General features: G+C 42.7%; 1 protein-coding gene and 1 non-coding gene across 2 annotated transcripts in view; both read left to right on the forward strand.

Moving 5' to 3' along the window:
• Positions 1-12,985, forward strand: part of LOC126354355 (uncharacterized protein KIAA1143 homolog) — a 293,216-nt gene that overhangs the window by 23,284 nt on the left and 256,947 nt on the right. The window lies entirely within an intron of this gene.
• On the forward strand, positions 12,813-12,885 carry Trnaa-cgc (transfer RNA alanine (anticodon CGC)). Its single transcript has one exon. It is a non-coding gene; the product is annotated as a tRNA-Ala (tRNA).

Below are 12,985 nucleotides of genomic sequence, written 5' to 3' on the forward strand. Positions count from 1 at the left end.
TAACATGGAGGTGTGTAACATAACTACAATATGTTGGTGCGTGAGAAACGGCGTGATGTAATCAAGTATCAAATTAGAAGAGATCGTTCACACATGAGGCACCTTCTCTTTCAGTTCAAGAATGCTAGACCACATACGACCTCTGCGACATCTGCAAGTATCGGATACCTTGGGTTCACTGTCATCGACCACCTTCTAAACAGTCCCCCGTCTTGGCCCCATCCTATTTCCCAGAACCTGAATACCAGTTTCGAGGGCTTCACTTTGATAGTGATTATGCGGTGCAGGCAGAGGTGAAGTTGTGACTGCGTCAACAAAGTCAAACATTCTGCAGTGACAGTATCAACAAACTGGTCTCTCATTGGGTGAAACCTTTCGTCGATAGGGTGACTATGTTGGGAAATAAATATGTAGACTTGAAAAATAAAGACGTAGAATGTTAATAACTTTTGTTTTATTTAAAAAGCTTTAAGAGCTTCCACATAAAAGATTCGGAGGTATCTGGATAAAATAGAGGAGACCAAGAGTGGCGCAGAGTATGGTACAAGGACGAACTAAATAAATGGACATACAAAGAATACCAATAAGATACACCCACAAGACTGGATATGGAAGTTTATTAGCTTCTTCCGGATGTCAAGGATGTGGATCACTTAAAACGGATACGAGTAGGTCACACCATTAGCTGACACGTTGACCATAAGCCACATACCTGCGTAGGTTTATTAAAGAAGTATAATCGTGTTAGTGTGGTGCGGCTTGTTTCTCGAGCACACGGGGTGCAGTTGCAGGAAGCGGAGAAGTTGTGGTGTGTGGAAGGCAAATTCGTGGACTTGGTGTAACCTACAATTTTCTGAGAATCAAGAACTACTGTGAGCTATTACAGCCAACATGTGATTAATATAGGCCTCAATACGTAAAACAATTTTCGTAAGAGCCTATGAATATCTCGCAGTTCAACGTAGGAAAATAAATGAATAAATGCGGAAAATCATACTTAAGAGACTCTGATTTTAGGTTCCGAAGAAGGTGTCTCGTTACAAAACGTTAGCTGCTTTTATCTCGTGAAATTCGTTCATACTTTAAGAAGCAAACTTTTACCTAATATTAAATGGAAGGTATTATCTCTTAGGCGTACGCCTGGAACTGAAACTTCACCTTTGAAGTAGCTTTAAAGATGTGTCGTCGCCAAAGCAAACGCTCTTCGCCCATGTATTGAAATATGACAGTTTATTTATTAGTAGTTCAAGCCTTTGGTTATCACTTATAAATGTGACAGGACACGCCAGAGGAACAACTTCACTGTGTGGAATAGGCATAACTGTAGTAACAGCATTGCCGTCCTCGTTGTCCTCCTCTGACCCGATCCGCCTCCCGCCACTTGCTACACAAGTGTTGGAAATAACAACTATCAGCAGTGGCGTTCCTCGTCTCCCCCGCCGCTCTCGGGAGCGTAAAGTGTAGGTTTAAATTCCAGTCAGGCTTCTTATTTAGATTTTCCAAGGCATCCTGAATTTACTTCATTAGAATGTCGAGTTAGTTCCTTAAGAAGGTTACAGACAATTTGTTACTGGGTCATGTGAGAAACTTGCTTATCACTACGTCCATATTGATATTCATGTTGATGAGACACTAACACCGCCCCACCTCCCTTAAGACTGCTGAGAGTGATTTGTGTGTGTGTGTGTGTGTGTGGGGGGGGGGGGGGGGTGTAGGAAAGAGAGAGAGAGAGAGGCAACGTGAATGTGCTACTTACAGATTATGATTACGTGCCACTTATCAAGAGCAATAAACACTGTAACTTAACGTAACTTCCAAAATAAATTTAGGTTCGTTCGGTGTCACAAAGAGCAAACGCGTAATGCACTGTTGATGGTATCTGTTTGATTTATAACGACGATGTGCATGGTACTTTGTGACTCTTAGTTTGGCTGTTTTCTTTGGTTACGCTCTGACAACCACACAGACACAACGCTTCACATAAACTCATTACAATCTGCCACGGAGAACGTACTGATCTGAAGTATTACACAGAGTGTCGGAGGAAGACTGTGACAAAAACAAAACTGCGCTAGAATTATTAAGTAGTTTTTAAAACACCGGGTATATGTTTGCAAGGAGAGAGCATACTCCTCGTACAACTGTGCTGATTACGATTTTGTTTCGTTTATCGAAATAACGTCTGGTTAATAGTCTTGTTGATGATGGAGCGTTAAAACGTCTCATCATCATCTTATTTTTCTTTTTCCTCCTGAAATAACCCCTAGAATTATGAGTGCGCAAAAATTAGCGGAGATGAAACTACTTTGCCGAAAGTCGACAGTTTAAATGTAAATGTTGTAGAAGTTGTTATTACCCTGGCAGAGCACACCATCTACAGCTACGTGATTACTCTGCTATTCACAATAAAGTGCCTGGCAGAGGGTTCAATGAACCACTTTCAAGCTGTCTCTCTACCGTTCCACTCTCGTACGGAACGCGGGAAAAACGAGCACGTCATTTTTTCTGAGAGCTCTGATTTCTCTTACTTTATCGTGATGATTATTTCTCCCTATCTAGGTGGGTGCCAACAGAATGTTCTCGCAATCGGAGTAGAAAACTGGTGATTGAAATTTCATGAGGAGATCCCTTGCAACGAAGAACGCCTTTGTTTTAATGACTGCCACTCCAATTCACGTATCATGTCTGTGACACTATTTCCCCTATTTCGCGATAATACAAAACCAGCTGCCCTTCTTTGTACTTTTTCGATGTCATCCGTCAGTCCCGCCTGATGCGGATCCCACACCGCACAGCAATACTCCAGAATAGGGAGGACAAGCGTGGTGTAAGCACTCTCTTTAGTAGACCTGTTGCACCTTCTAAGTGTTCTGCCAATGAATCACAGTCTTTGGTTTGCTCTACCCACAATATTATTTATGTGATCGTTCCAATTTAGGTTATTTGTAATCGTAATCCCTAATTATTTAGCTGAATTTACAGCCTTCAGATTTGTGTGACTTATCGCGTAATCGAAATTTAGTTCATTTCTTTTAGTGCTCATGTGAATAATTTCACACTTTTCATTATTCAGGGCCAATTGCCACTTTTTGCACCATACAGATATCTTATCTAAGTCATTTTGCAAGTCGTTTTGATTTTGCGGATTGTAGTTATGAGAATATTTATGGTTGAATATGGGATTTAATTATTTAGTGTACAGTGCAGTGTGCTAGTAGACTTCCCAGAAGCAATCGGTGGCAACAATCCATACAGTTAAGCTAGAACTTCAGCAAGAGCAGTTTGTGGGAGATAAAAGTGCACGTCCCCAGGATAAAGTTATTTTTGGACTTATGAAATTTTTGACGAAATGTTGGAAACAACAAAAATTCGGTTTGTGCGGGTGACATATTAAGGAATGCTGTTTCCGAGTTTACTTAATAATACAACGCAGGTCGAAGGAGGAGGAAGCCGGGTCACAGGGATCCTGGGCTCAACACCAGAATGACTCATCGAAACTCCGATCTGGCAGGACTACCGTGATTCGTCTTATGTTAAAAGGGGGTACATGTTGGATTCGTTTCTCAGAAAGGGCGCGATAGGTTTTTCTAACATGTTTGTCTGACAAAGATAAACTGCCATTTATAGCAACTTAGACGCAGATGAACGTTAAAAATTAACGTGTAAACACAGCCAAATAATTTAATAATATAGAGAAGAAAGAAAGAAGAATAATTCCAAAAAAAAAATGGGTCCAAATTATGAAAATGGGATTTGGAAATTAAGAAACGACAAGGAAGTGTATGAAAAAATGGGAATGTAATCGATACAATGGGAAAGCGGAGAATTACATTTTGTGGCCACTTAAAGAGAACGGATAACAAGGGGCGGACATAAAATTCAACTACTTTGACAAATCTAAAAACCCAAATTTCATGGTTTGTAGATGTTAGAAAGGCCTACACGAGTTGGGAATAACAAAGACGTAGAAAACAGGTATGAAATCGGGAAAAGTACAAAAAGTCAAGGGTTTCCAGAAGAAACCACGAAAGAAGAGTAGGACGACATGGACAGGAGAAAGAAGAGAACAACAGAGCAAGTATGGAATAATATTGAGAATTAAATAATATGATGTCATAAATCAGCTGTTTCACGTGGCCCTGAACTTGCCACATTCGAATAATAAATAAAGTGAAAGAGTCATTGGAAAAAAAATAAGCAGTGGCGTCGTGAAACTCACGATGATAATACACTAACGTTTTAGAGGGAGAGAGAGATGTATCTGAAATCAAGGTAACACCACAAACAATGTACAAATGATTAGGGTTGGAGAACTGTAGGCTAATGGTCTCTAACTTCGAGAATTCAGTATAGTGTGAAGCATTCACATGCTGCAGTGGTAGCCCCTGATCGATGTGACGTGCTTGAAAAAAGAACCGACCGTGTATCTAGAAACAGGATCTGACCGCATCTCTAGGTATCCAGGCAATTGCTGTGAGACTTCTCGTCCTGATAAAATTTATTGTCAACAGGAAAGGAAATGAAACTTCATGCTTTGATAGGGTATATAGTGTGACAAAAAAGATGGTGGTATGAGCTCACCTACCAGCATGGCGTTACATCTCCTGTGGCCTGGATTCATGCTCTGATTCGGTTGGGAAGGCTGTCAAAAAGACTTCGTATTCTCTCATGTGGCAAGCTGGAACTGTTTCTTGATACAGTCACTGAGATGAAGATGACGTCGAAGGATGTCCCACACGTGTTGTATTGGAGACAGATCTGGGGATCTTTCTTGCCACGGAGGTGCCACATCATTATGCAGACAGTTATTAGAGACACGTGCCATTTGTGAAGTAGCATTGTTCTGCCGAAAAACGCCACCACGATACTGTCGCATGGGAGGTAACACATGAGGTCGCAGGATGTCTGTCACGTACTGATGTGTCGTCAGCGTCCCCTCAGTTGCTACCAGCCTTGACCTGAAGTCATATCCAATGACTCCCCACATTACGACACCAGGAGTAACACAGCTGTTCCTCTTCAAAACTTTGGGAGTGTGGGACACCTCTTCGGGTCGCGGCCGTACTCATCACCGATGGTTATCCGGAGTAATGCAGAATAGCGATTCATTGCTGAACGCAGTGCGACGCCATACTTCCCAGTCGTGGCACCCCTCCAAAAACATCCGTTTGTGTTATGGTGTTAACGGTAGGCTACGTTCTTTTCTTTTGCTTGTACCGTTTGTCCCGCGGATACGAAGGGTCGGCATGGTTAATCAGATGTGGCAATATTAGTAGGAGTGGCCGGATGCCCTTCTTGCCGCCACCCCGTACCCTCCCGGAAGGTATTAGTGTACCCCAACTGTCTGGGACTAGTGTAATCCATAGAATAGTGCGAAAGTGTACAGATGCCTGCGAGTCGTAGAACTGAGGCGGGACGTGGGGACCAGCCCGGTATTCACCTAGGGGGATGTGGAAAACTGCCTAAAAACCACATCCAGGCTGGCCGGCACACCGGCCCTGGTCGTTAATCTGTCGGGCGGATTCGACGCGGGGTCGGCGCCCCTACCCGAGTCCAGGAAGGAGCGCGCTCGGCTAACCTGGCGGGTAACGGCAGGCCACGTGTGGGACTGCAATATTCCCCAGTCCCGCTGGTTGCTTGTACCCGACCAATGGTGTGAGCTGGTACAGAATGTTGCAGGAAGTCTATTACTTCTTGGATGGTACACAAATATGCAAACTTAAATCAATTATCACCAGACTTGTAAATTTTCCCCTAGAGCAACATGCAGTACAAAAAGAAATCATAACACTACAGTAAACAGCACAGAAAAATAATTCCCACCAAGATGTAGTGCTCAGAATGTACAACCAACAAACAAAACCTATAATACGAACCTTATATAAGGATATAGCACTGAAAAAAGAACTTACAACTAGAACATACTTGTCAACAAATTATTTGGGCCACACAACGAATAAAATGAACGAACGTTTACTGAAGACAAATGTATAATTAGCATTTCGCACGATCACTCTTCTGAAAACACGAATTCGATCAGCAAAAGCCAAACTCTCAGAATTTTCGAACCCGGAAATATAAAAAATTTCTTGTGAAAACTTTACAAAATACGACAGCGGACAAACTGGAAAAAATATCAACATTAGCTTCAAAGCTACAAGCACTTGCATTTGGAACCGCACGACCGCTACGGTCGCAGGTTCGAATGCTGCCTCGGGCATGGATGTGTGTGACGTCCTTAGGTTAGTTAGGTTTAAGTAGTTCTAAGTTCTAGGGGACTCCTGACCTCAGATGTTAAGTCCCATAGTGCTCAGAGCCATTTGAACCATTTTGAGCACTTGCAAGTAAACAGTCAACTGTCTATCTACATCTGAAATATGAAAACACACAGCAAAATGGTTCTAATGGCTCTGAGCACTATGGGACTTAACATCTGAGGTCATCAGTCCCCTAGAACTTAGAACTAATTAAACCTAACTAACCTAAGGACATCACACACATCCATGCCCGAGGCAGCATTCGAACCTGCGACCGTAGCGGTCGCGCGGTTCCAGACTGAAGCGCCTAGAACCGCATGGCCACTGTGGCCGGCCAAAACACACAGCAGAACACACTGAAAACACAGTACAAATTTTACACACAGTATCTGAAGGACATTCTGTGAATATTTTGGAAGGATGAGAGATATATACACATACGAGAAATTTCCCGAACGACTTAATCGACGAACAAACAGACCTGAAACCCAAGCGCTACTTAGAAAAATTTATTAACATTTTCGATCACGAGAAAGGATTAACATATGAAATCGCAGATGTTTTTACCAAATAATACGTGTGCAATCCCTGAATCCAAAGATGACATCTGTAAACATATAAGGGCAGCTCGTTTTGTATTATCACGTAATAGGGTGAGAGTGTGGCAGATATGATACGCGAATTGGGATGGAAGTCATTACAGCAAAGACGTTTTTCGTCGCGGCGATATCTATTTACGAAATTTCAGTCACCAACTTTCTCTTCCGAATGCGAAAATAATTTGTTGAGCCCAATCTACATAGGTAGGGATGATCATAAAAATAAAATAAGAGAAATCAGAGCTCGAACAGAAAGGTTTAGGTGTTCGTTTTTCCCGCGCGCTGTTAGGGAGTGGAATGGTAGAGAGATAGTACGATTGTGGTTCGATGAACCCTCTGCCAAGCACTTAAATGTGAATTGCAGAGTAGTTATGTAGATGTAGATCGAAGCATCCCAGCTGTCAAATACCTGTCAAAGCTATCACTAATAATTTCATACTGTAAAAACTATGTGATTACATTAATATTATTTCATATCAGACAGCTCACAGCTGGTCCCTGGATGCCATATGATCGTCAACACCACCTAGACATAAGTAAAAATGTAATTTATAAAAATGACCTTATTGATCATAAGCAAAACGTTCATGATGCAGGCCATACTGTAAAAACAAACCAACTCTCTCTATTTGTCCTTCGCGTTTTTCACAAAATGACGTACGCAAAACAGTTTATTTATAAAGTAGTTTGTTCTCAAAAGTACAGTTGCATTACAACATTATGCTGATCCACTATCGAAACATAAACACGAGTAAGCACGGTGTATTAGCGTGAGCTGACACCGGTGAAAGTATACGATAATAGAAGCAAAAACGTCCCGGGCGACATGGGTCCACAAAGGAGCCATTCGCGAGGTAACAGCGAAAGCGTGGTTACGAACCACTACTGTCCTCAGTGTGAAACATTTCCCTAGTCAGTAGAAACGCATTTGAAATACGAAGTTTGTACGATATAACTGTATTCAAATTTCACCTATGGTATACCTTAGTAAGAAATATGATACTGCTTCACCATTTTGCATGTTCCAGTGTATTGTATAATCGTTCCTGTTGTTAGAAGTTTTTCGCTTTTTCGTCCTTGCATTTGGATGCAATACAGTACCTCGTATAATTTCGTAAATTGTAACAAGACTTCAGTTCTCTGCTCCAGTTCATCTGATTCAACGGCAGAGTTGTACACTTCAGTGTTCAGGTGACCTTAGTAAATTCGGAGGGTTGGGGTGGATGATGTGGGACGTCAAGGTACAAGCCCTGATTGATATATTCAGCTTGGATCACACTGACGCGTCAGATGTCTTCTTACATGAGCAGCAAAATATGTAGATGCCCCACAACGCATTTACCACATCTCCCAGATATGAATTATGGATTAAATTTGAGTCCAGTTGGATGGGAATGTAACGGGAAAGTTTATGTTCGAAATGTATGGCTACTGGAAAGGATTCATTGTGCTTTAGAGTTATATATTTTTTAAAATATTACATGTACAAATATGATAAATGCTTGAATAATACCGTAGACTCACCGAGATTGCATTGTGCCCACCAGTTCGGTTACGAGTGCAGTGCCTTGACAAAATAGCGATAAAACAAGAAAAGAGTGTCTGTGTGTTGGAATACGCGAGACCTTCCATTTATCTGGAAATGTTAGTCGCCACTTTGTGAGGATGTGGGACACTGAAAATCCTCATGAAATTGTGGCGCATGAACGAGATTCGCCGAAGCGTCACAGGCGAAGCTGCGTGAGGCGTTTCTCTTCGTGAGAAGGCTTGTGACAGGGTAATTCTTACCTTGATATGTTGTTTCCACAACTGACAGTTTATTCCAAAAAAATTCAATTTCCAACAAGACGGGCACCCTTCATTGGAGCATCGATGTTCGTCGCTGCGTAAACGACGAAATTCGACATCGCTGGATTGGTCGTAGTGGTGAAGACGGCGTGACCCTGTTTCCTTCACCCCGCAGATCATCTAGCCCGATGCTTTGAGACTTTTTCCTTTGTGAGCACATGCAGGACAGTGTTTATGTGCCCACACTGCCAAGAACATTGGAACAGCTCAAAGAACGCATCAGTGTTGCTGCGATGACTATTGACAGGACGTTGCTACGCAAGATATGGAACTAACTTGACTACCGATTGGACGTTTGTTGTGTGACCAGAGTGGCGCTCATAGAACATTTGTAGAGTGCAAAATGCAGACTCGGTTGAGTTTACTGTTCAGTTCATACTTTAATCATATTTGTATATGTAATAATCTGGAAAATACAAAGCTTTGCAGACGACTGAATCATTTCTAGTGGCTCTGTACATTTATCCTAACTAGGACCAATATTTCAAGCAAAAGTCAGTATCGCCTAACAACCACATATTCGGAATTGTCTCGCAAACACCTCTCTTGCAGATCCACACTTACTGGAGCGTTATTGCTTCTATTGTCGTGTTCTTCCACCAGTGTCAGTTTTGCCAATAATTACAATATATACTGTATATTTGTATGCCATCTCAATCATAACACTTCACGCTCTCCCCTTACCTCACACAAATTGTTCCTTAACAAGGCTCGCTTCAGCAGTTTGCTGTGCGGTTTAAGATAACTGAAACGCGGAGAAAAAAGGCACACTGCACGCCAGGAGCTGGCCACTGAAGACGCTGCGTAACACGTCAGAACAGGCGGACAGTAGCCAGTGGCACTACACATACTCCTTTGATGATACACAGCATAATAAACTAGGAAGAATGTTTTCCAAAGATTTCTGTCTTACGCCTTAACAACAGTTGCTTAAAAAAATAAAGATAATGCGAACGATCCCTGTAATTCGTCCTAATACCCATTTCCTTATTTTACAGGACTTTTTATTGACCAGAATCTCGCATATAGGGTGCTTTTTCCCCCCTTGCAGATCATGTAGGAGCACTGTTATTTTTCAGCAGCATAAGCATGGTCACCAGTATATTTCGCTGTGAGAGAAAAAACTTTTAAATTAGTTAATAAAGTACCAAAGTCACAACGCAAAGTTTTGCTGTAAGTTTGATTTGCATCCATTATCGTTAGTAGCAGGTTGTCGGGAGTCTAGCTGTGAAATATCCGGCCGACATAGTAACAAGGTGTATGCCATTGGTTGCCCGGGGCCGAGAAATCGATAAAATTACTCCACAGAACACGTGTTTTTCCCAGTTTTTACAGCCATATCGCACAGTCCCTGCTGTTGGCGGGAGCATTTGTCTTCAATTATAAGCTCTGTAATTGTTGCATACGTCGGTGTGGATTTCTTCATATGACAGTCCCAATGTTGGCACATCTTTATAGAAGCTCATGCAACTAAATACGAAGCAACAAACTATTGTTTTCTCCATTATTGCCGTTACATGTGATGCTCCTCCCAGTTGTAGAATTTTGCAATAATGAAACAGTAGTGCCACTTGTACAATATTTTATGGCATACTCGATCTGATTAAAAGTATACGGACAGCTATTAGTGGATATTAATATGCGGTGTGTGTCCACCCTTCGCCTTTATGACGGCTTAAACTCTGCTGCGAAGACTTACAATGAGGTGTCTGAATGTCTGTGGAGGAATGATATCTCAGTCTTGCTCAAGAGCTGAAAGCGTAGAAGGTAGTGATGTTGGGCGCTGGGGTATTAAGCGGAGTAGATGTTCTAACTCATCATAAATGTATTCCATGTCGGGATTATGGATAGACAAGACGATTCCAGGAACTTTTTTTGTCCAGAAACCGTTTCCTCATAGAATCTGCTCTATGACAGGGTGCACTGTCAAGCTGACGCAGTCAGTCATCGTCTACCAACAGTTGCTCTAGTGTACGCAGGTAACGTTCTTCAGGCATTCACCTACCGAAATCCTTACATTTGACTGCCACAAAATGTAGCGTATTCCTCACTCCAAATCGCTCGTTTTCAGTCACCCTCTGTGCAGTGGAGCAGCTCTTTACACCACATCAAACGTTGCTTAGCATTGACTATAGAGATGTGTGGCTTATGGGCAGCTGCTCGACCATTCCACCCAAATTTTTCTAACTTTCTACGCACAGTCTTTATGATAGGTGGACTGTTGGTAGCACTTAGCAACTTATGAGAGATTCCTTCCGCTAATTTCATGCTATGTTTCAAACAACCCTCCGAAATGCTCGTTGGCCCCTGCCCGTCAGTAGGTGAGGTCTGCACGCCCGTGTTATTCCTTCGTATTTCCAAATCACAGTCACGTAATCAACGGTCGGCATGGGCAGCTTTAGAAGGGTTGAGATGTCCCTGATGGATCTGTTACTCATGTGACATCCAGTGACTGGTCCACGTTCGAAGCCACTGAGCTCTTCCGACCGATCGCTTCTGCTGTTACTGCTTCTCTACAGACATCACAAAGCCCCCCCCCCCCCATCCACCCTCCCCCTCCTTTTACACTGGCAGGCCCGTGTCTCGTGACATTAGGGGTCAATTCCGCATCACATAGAGTGTCGGAATTCTTTTGATAGCCAGTGTATCTAGTTTCAGTTATCGACTAATCATCGTCAGGTGCTCTATGAAATGAAGGCAGAGTGCAAGTCATAAATTCAATGAAAACATCTGCATATTTTGCAAATTCTCTTCTTTGCAGGCGGACGCTGTAGGCGATCACATGGTCTCTGTCCCAAGCCTTCTGATTCGTTATTAAAAGCATGCTGTGGGTTATTCTGTGTGTTTGTACGGGCTCAGTACAGCGCCTGGAGTTTGCTCCACCAGTTTAGCATTTATGATGTGGTGCGTGTATCTGGCATAAACGATAGAATACGGAAAATGATATCTTAAGGAGAAACGAAAATATAATAAAAATGATTTATTTGTAGGCCTCCGTACTGCGACTGATAACTGGGATGTACACGTATGGAGGTGTGCAGCGCTGTCACCTCGCAGTTCACCCCACACTTATCCGTTGGCAACGTCGCGAACGATCATCGCAGTCTCCAGCTCTCTGCTACCTGCCGCGGGGAGAGCATCGGAGTGTGTGTGGCTGTCAGACGCGCTTTTAAATGTAATAACCGGATATATGAAAACTGCGCCCAATGAAATTTATGCCCAGTATTCCTGGAAACTACCTGCTTACTAAGTCACAACGCGCCTGCACGCCGACATCCTCGTACACCAGAAATGTTCCCTAGTAGTCACTGTCTCCCTTGCGTTTCGTCCACTCCCGTAGATAACTGCTACAACAATCACCTTTAGCATGTCTCTAAGTATTGTAAAGTCCGATTTGTGCGCCTCCTGTGTTTGTATGGTGATAGGTTTCATATGAAAGTGTCAACGACCACCCGTGGCAAGTGCACTTTGTCAAGTGGAAGTGTTGTCGCTATCCTTGTCTTCAGTCCGAAGACGCTAATTTGTTCAGTGCAGGCCACTTTCAACCTCGAATTAATTACTGAAAAACGTACATCCGTTTGAATCTACTTACTGTATTCATCCCTTATCTTTCTCCTGTAACTCGTACCCCCCCCCCCCCCCTCTCTCTCTCTCTCTCTCTCTCTCTCTCTCTCTCTCTCTCTCTCTCTCTCTCTCTCTCACACACACACACACACATACACACACACTTGCCTACAAAACTGACAATTTCTTGATGCCTCAGAATGTGTTCTATCAGTCGATCCCTTCTTTTAGTCAAATTGTGTCATAAATATATTTTCTCCCGAATTCTATTCACTATCTTCTCATTAGTGGCACAATATACTCGTCTAATCTTCAGCATTCTTCTACGTCACTACATTTCAAAAACTTTTGTTCTCTTCTTGTCTGACCTGCTTTTCGTTCACGTTTCGGTCAATCCTGTCAATTATCTTCGAAAAAGACTCCCTAATATGTAAAATTATACTCTATGTTAACACTTTTCTCTTTTTCAGAAATGCTTCTCTTGCCACTGCCAGTCTGCATTTTTATCCTCTCTACTTGGGCCATCATCCATTATTTTGCACCGAGCGAGGTGGCGCAGTGGTTAGCACACTGGACTCGCATTCCGGAGGACGACGGTTCAATCCCGTCTCCGGCCATCCTGATTTAGGTTTTCCGTGATTTCCCTAAATCGTTTCAGCCAAATGCCGGGATGGTTCCTTTGAAAGGGCACGGCCGATTTCCTTCCCAATCCTTCCC

The sequence above is a fragment of the Schistocerca gregaria genome, chromosome 1, assembly GCF_023897955.1.
Source record: "Schistocerca gregaria isolate iqSchGreg1 chromosome 1, iqSchGreg1.2, whole genome shotgun sequence".
NCBI lineage: Eukaryota > Metazoa > Arthropoda > Insecta > Orthoptera > Acrididae > Schistocerca > Schistocerca gregaria.